Here is a 6,950-nt window from a genome sequence, read left to right as displayed (position 1 = left end):
TAACAACCGATCTCTTTACCCGTCGGCTTCCCGTGGCTGTCATGCGACCGGCTATTGCAGTTAATAATACAACAGCTTCTTGACATTTTTGTGTTTCTTTTTATCGCTGTATAACTGATTTTAATTGAAAGCCTGCGTGCGCTAGTACCGATTGCCACGAGTTCCCAGAATCCTTTGCGGTTCTACCCGTGAATGACGTCACATTTTCAATCTCTATATAATATGCATGTTAAATTTTATATTTGGGGTAAAATATCAAGTCTTTTCAAGTAAACCGGTTCAAGTCCAATTCAAGTCCCAAGTCATTGGTGTAAAAGTCCAAGTCAAGTCACAAGTCTTAGAACATTTTTTCAAGTCAAGTCTAAAGTCATAAAATTAATGACTCGAGTCTGACTCGAGTCCAAGTCATGTGACTCGAGTCCACACCTCTGTTATTTATTTATTGATCTTTTTTTCTTTACAGACAATAAAATCAACATTTTTGTTTCCCAAATGCCACAAATTCAGGAGTGTGAGTCTCAACCTCAGCATTTAACCATCAAGCCATTAATCAGCCCATTACTCCACGATGTTTTCAGTATTGCAGTGGAGTAATGTTCAGTATTATTGATGCATGCAGGCAACAAGTATAACACAACTCGACCAGAGTCATAACTAAGCTCATCTTTGCTAAAGGGAACAGATCTCATCAAGATATCTCACAGTAAATATATTTGGTGCTTTTCACTCTACAAAATGATCCTTTGCCCTCATAAAATGAAGCAATAATTATGAAAAAGAGAAACATGTCAAATTAAAGGTTTATTTGTTGAAAATAATTAATCATTAAGGAAATTATGCTTGGTATAAACTGAATAAAGTACATTTAGTTTGACCACATTCCATTAATTTTAATGTTTTGCATGTGACTTGTGCGAAAAACCTTTTATTTCGTAATATAAAAGTCACAGTCACTTCAAGGCGTGCAGGTATGCTGCTGTGCATGCACACATGCATAAATAGCATGCATGGGAGGACTGCACTACCACAGAATCTCTGGCAGCTGCAGTAAGACATCAGAGGAAGCAGCAGCAGCACCGTGTACAGAGAAAGGAGGGGAGAAAGATGACTGGGGATATACGGAGTCTGTCAGAAGCAATGTCAGGTCACTGCTCTCCTCATCTGCTCTCTGGCGAGCCCCATTCATCTTGGCAGATAGCAATTTATATGTCAAGTTAACCTCCCTCCATAGACTTGGCTCAGATGTCTTGACTGGAGCAGTACAAGTCCTCTGACAATTTCATAGTGCAATAACACAATTACAGAGAGCACGACAGAGCTGGGGAACAGCTCTCACAGCCGCACTACATTAACCTCCTTTTACCACAATGGCTGACTTCATGCTTGTACAGCGTCAAGGCAGACTTTAGAGGAGACAAAAGCTCTTTAACAGGAAAAGCAGCGCTATCTGTGCAGGGCTCAGGTGCAGGAATCTCCGTCAGCTCAGTATGTAGTGTTGTTATTAACAAACAGCTTTATAATGTAAGACTTACTATCCAATACCCATTAAAAAAGAGGTGAATCAAGGTTATTTGAACAAATATTCATAGAGTGCAAGTGTAACCTTCATCTTTACATAGACTACTTCCTCTTCAGGTTTATGGTCACATTAGCACAGAAATATAAAAGCTTACCACGCATTACTGAAGACGCATGACTTCCTCGGGCTAAGGAAATAGGAAGAACAGATAGTTTATTCTGTCTATCAATCACTGTTTGAATGCAGGGGCATGTTAAGAAGCTAACAAAATGCTAATGGGCCAATAGCACTCAGACAACAAACAGAACCTGGAGGTGTCCTATTCCTTACGCATTTTCATAACACGAATATCTATAAACATTATTAGCGATCAGGCCCTCACCCAGCAGGAGTCCCTCACAGCATCTTCTTGGTCCTTAATGTCCCCTTTCAGATTACTCTGAATTACTAGCAGCTACACCAAAGGCAATTTTATTCTCTGACCCATTTTAATATTTGCTATATTTTTTTATTTATTTAGGGCATAAAGAAGCAAAATGACCCTCTGTGTCACAGCAAACAAGGATTACAACAAAGCTTCTCCCGGCTTTGCAATATACAATATACTAACTAGCTAAATAACTAAACACACATAAACACTTCACGAGGAGCCAACCTTGAAGAGGACAGCTGCTAAATTTAATGGTAGATCTTTATGCAAGGACTTTGCTGATGCTAGTAAAAGCAGAACGCGTTCCTCCTGCTGTTTAGGTGTCTGATCACTCCTTGAATCACTGCTCAATCGAAATAGGTACATGTGTTGTACTTTTACGGTCCTGGCCTTTAATCCTGATATCTGAAGTGAAATCTCAGGCTAAGGAACCGAAGGGATGTAAGTGCAGTAAAATCCACTATGAGAACTTCAGCAGCACTTTCCTCGTTGGCTTTGGTTTTCCTAATTCATCAAACTGTAGATCATATCTGTTGCCTTAAGCTGCAGGTGAACAGAAGCAGCCACAGCTGTGAATAAACTAATGGCTGCCCAGTGGCCCCGAAGCACCAGGCAGAAGAACAAGATTAACAGCATATATATTAAAGTTCTCTCACTGTAGGAAGGGAATTGCTTTAGCAACCTATTATTTCCCCTCAAAAGCCAGATGTACATTGGGGAGTTTGACAGATGTGGGATGATAAAAGCTGCTCTGATAAGAAGGTTACTATACAGTGTTTTTGGAATTGAGTCATTTCAGACACTAAAAGCTCTGCCTCTCTGCTTTCATTCTGCCTCTTTCCTGTTCTTTCCTGGGAGTACTTTTAACTAGGCTTTATAATTTAATGGCTGAGATCAGCTCCAAGCCAGCATCAGAGCACCAGAGAGAATAGCCACTGATGTTAGGCTGATAAAACCTGGCACACAGTTATCCCAACCACACCGTGGTTACTCAACCCGCAGCAGAATGGGCTCAGATCAGGTCTCTGATGTCCTTCCAGGGCAAAATTATTTTTACACAACTGTTTGCGATTAAGCTCATATTCCTTAATTTCAACAAAGAGTTGTTGCATAAGCCACAACACAACAAAACTATTAGCAACAGCACAGTCAAAATGAGTCGTGCACGGCTACAAGTAATGATATTTAGGATGGCTCTGCTGACTGCAAACCAGCATTTCTGCACGCACACGCACACACACACACACACACACACACACACACACACACACACACACACACACACACACACACACACGCACGCACACACACACACACACACACACACACACACACACACACCATGGTTAACAGTATCTGTTTTAGCACGGTGAAATCTCTAAATATTTGGACAATGATACAATTGTCAACATTTTGCTGAAGGAGGGATTCTGCTGGCTACCACAACAGTATCACATTTACTAATTGTGACTTTACTAAAAGACAGAATGTGACTGAAATTGAAACACAGTTTGGTGACGAAATATAACCTGAATCATGCAACAAACCCAACTGAGCTCAAAGCAGACAAATGAAATCAGAAATAAAACACTTCTTTTTTAATACTTGAGAATCCTTTGAGGTCAATACTTGTAGGTACCTCATGGACATCACCAAAGGTCCTGCTTCTATCATTGAAGAAACATCTCTAAATTGAGCCCTGCAGCTTCTCATACTGAACTGGAGTTTGTTATTCATGCATTCATTTCATCACGATTGAACTACTGTAATTCACTGTTTACATGTCTAAACAAAAACTCCCTGGAGCGCCTGCAGATTGTTAAAAATGCTGCAGCAAGGCTTCTGACTAAAACGTCTAAGTACTCTCATGTAACACCGTTGCTTATACAGCTGCACTGGCTCCCCGTTGAAGTCAGAGTCCATTTTAAGATGCTGGTTCTGACCTTTAAAGCTCTTCAAGGACAAGCACCAGCCTACACCATTGAACCTTTACAGCCCTATGTAGGAGGTCCCTGAGGTCATGTGATCAGGGCCTACTTGTTATTCAGCACACAAGACTGAAAACCAAGGGAGACGCAGCTTTTGCCACTGTGGACTCACTGTGGACTCACTGTGGACTCACTGTGGACTCAATGGTCACTTTGAAAAAACAACTAAAACACATCTTTTTAGAATTGCATTTTGTTAACTTTTGACTGTTTTTGTTTTATACTTTCTGAAGCACTTTGTGATCTTTTTATCTAGAAATGTGCTGTATAAATAAAATTGTACTTACTTACCTTTCCTGTTTGTCAGGCCTGGTTTCAGTTGTCATTTGCTATTTGAAGGGTCAAGTTAAAGCCACTAATCAAGACTAGTCAGTATTCACTACACAAGTGTAACTTGAATATTTAGTATAGATTGTTTTTATTATTGTCCAAATGTGAATGTGCCTACCTGAAGGTTACAACACCAGATCTTCCCAAAAAGTTAATTCTGTTCATCTGGATGCAGGGTCAAAGGTCATGACAACTGACCTCATAGGCCATTGTTCATTCAGTGGGCGGGTTTCAGTCACTTTCGATTCAATTCAATTTGATTTATAAAGCGCCAAATCACAACAACAGTCGCCTCCCGGTGCTTTATATTGTAAGGTAGATCCTACAGCACCTTTTTTACACTTCCTCTGTGCCTACACACCACGCTGTGTTTAATTCCACAGTGTGTTTTTTGTCGTGTCGTCCTTCCCTCACCCCAACTGGTCGCGGGTGCTGCTGCCCCTCCCTGAGACTGGTTCTGCTGGAGATTTCTTCCTGCTGAAAAGGAGTTTTTCCTTCCCACTGTCACCAAGTGCTTGCACAATGCAGGTCACCTGACTGTTGGGGTGTTCTCTGTGTTATTGCAGGGCAGGTTTATCTTACAACACAAAGCACCACGAGATGACTGACTTTGTGCTTCGGTGCTTTAAAATCAAATAAAATTGGTTAAATGATTTCTTTTCAAGGCCTTTATTTCCCCGGGATCGAGTGTGGATGTCTTGGTTGCCACAACAGGTCTTTCCTGATGAATATTTCAGTGTTCAGGTTTCAGATGTATGCATTTGGTTGCTCTGTTTAAAACACATTATGTCAAATATCACACATTTGAATTGCAGGTAAGCAACTTATAGACCACCTTTATATCATCCATCCATTCGCTTATCCTTTTCAGGGTCGCGGAGGTCACTGGAGCCTATCCCAGCTGTCATAGGGCGAGAGGCGGGGTACATCCTGGACAGGTCGCCAGTCTGTCACAGGGCCAACACACAGGGACAGACAACCATTCACACTCACATTCACACCTATGGGCAATTTGGATTAATCAATTAACCTATCCCCACAAGCTGCATGTCTTTGGACGGTGGGAGGAAGCCGCAGTACCCGGGGGAACCCACGCAAACACGGGGAGAACATGCAAACTCCACACAGAAAGACCTGATGGTGGAATTGAACTTTGCTGCCCACGGTTATATTTAGCTGAAATTAATTACCATGAAACACAATCAGAAGTGGATTGATTAATGAAATCACAATAATGCTGATTTTTTGTTGTCAGAAGTTATTGCTCTTTCCAGCTTTAGCTGCTAAATAAGTTAGTTTAATGTAATCATATGCTGAAAAGAGACAAAGGTTCGCCACTGTCTATGCTCTGTACAGACACATGTCACTGTTCAGCTGTGGCTTTCAGTAGAGCTCTCTATTTCTATATTATGCTGCTTTGTGCGTCTACACCATTACATTTTTCATGCAAATGCCTTGAACACCTTAGCATTTACAGAATGTCTCCTGACATGGACGTTGGTCTCCGGTTCTCCCCACAGACTTTCAGTGGGATTCAGGTCAGGTTAGGAGGTCAGGTGTGCACGTGAGTAACATTCCCATTAGTCTTCTGGAGGTAGCTCTTCACCAAGATCGATGTTTGCATGTGTGTAAGTTTTGGATTGTTGTCGTGTTGAAAGACAAATCAGGCCAAGATTTGCTGCCGACTGCTTGAGCTTTTCTTCCATAATCACAGATTCTTTCCACCTCGATGAGTTTCCCAATTCCAGAGACACAGAAGCACCCACCCAGCATAATACTCCCACCACTGAGTTTCACTGTGGGTTGTACTATATAATATAGACAGCGCCTCTAAGGCCAAAGGGCACACTTCCAGTATGCATACTCTTTCTCCGGGTTGCCTTTAGCATACTTCAGCTTGAAGTTGTCTCTTCTACATAAGTGTTTGTCTTTTCTGCAACCTCACAGACCAATCCTGTCCTGGTTCCAGTGACTGTCTTCTTCGAGGCTACAAGTCCCAGCATGGCTAAGTCATCAGTATCTTGACACTAGTTTTTTTCCAGTCTTTGAAATCTTCCTACCTCTGCCAGGCTTGTTCTGTCCTGTGTGGCTCTCTTTGAATTTCCTGACGATACTTCTCGCTCCAGTTCTTCATATTTAGAAATGCTGTGATAACTGTGACGTTTTTTGTTTTGCTTTTTTGTTTTTACTGTGTGGAAATTGGAAGGTAACTTTTAGTTTAACTTTATTTTACAAGTTTTGAGCTTTCCAGAGTTAAAGCACATCATCGCACAGCAGTGGTTCGTGCTATGGCTCAATAAAAAGGTTCGTTGTTTGGAGAGCTAATTTAGAATATTTTATTTTCAAGAAAACTGGTATGTTTAGAAATGCAATGAAAATCCTTTGCTTTGTTAAAAAAAAGCACTTCAGACAAAAACTGTAAATAAATAAATAAATTGCTGTTGCAAAAGAATTTCCCAAATTTCGAAAAACTAAATCTTTATCTTAGCTTGCTGTGATGGCAAAGCCACACATGGTAAGCTCCACACCTCATCATTATTGGATTCACTTTACTTTAAATATATCCTACTTATTGTCCAATTGTCTTTTTGTTAAAAAAAACAAAACAAAACAAAAAAAACAACTATTTGTTTATTACTTCAAAAAAAATCTTCTTTTCACTCGTGTGTACTTAATTTCGTTC

This window comes from Astatotilapia calliptera, chromosome 10 (assembly GCF_964374335.1).
Source record: "Astatotilapia calliptera chromosome 10, fAstCal68.1, whole genome shotgun sequence".
NCBI classification, from domain to species: Eukaryota; Metazoa; Chordata; class Actinopteri; order Cichliformes; family Cichlidae; genus Astatotilapia; species Astatotilapia calliptera.
Note: the sequence above shows the minus strand (reverse complement) of the source record.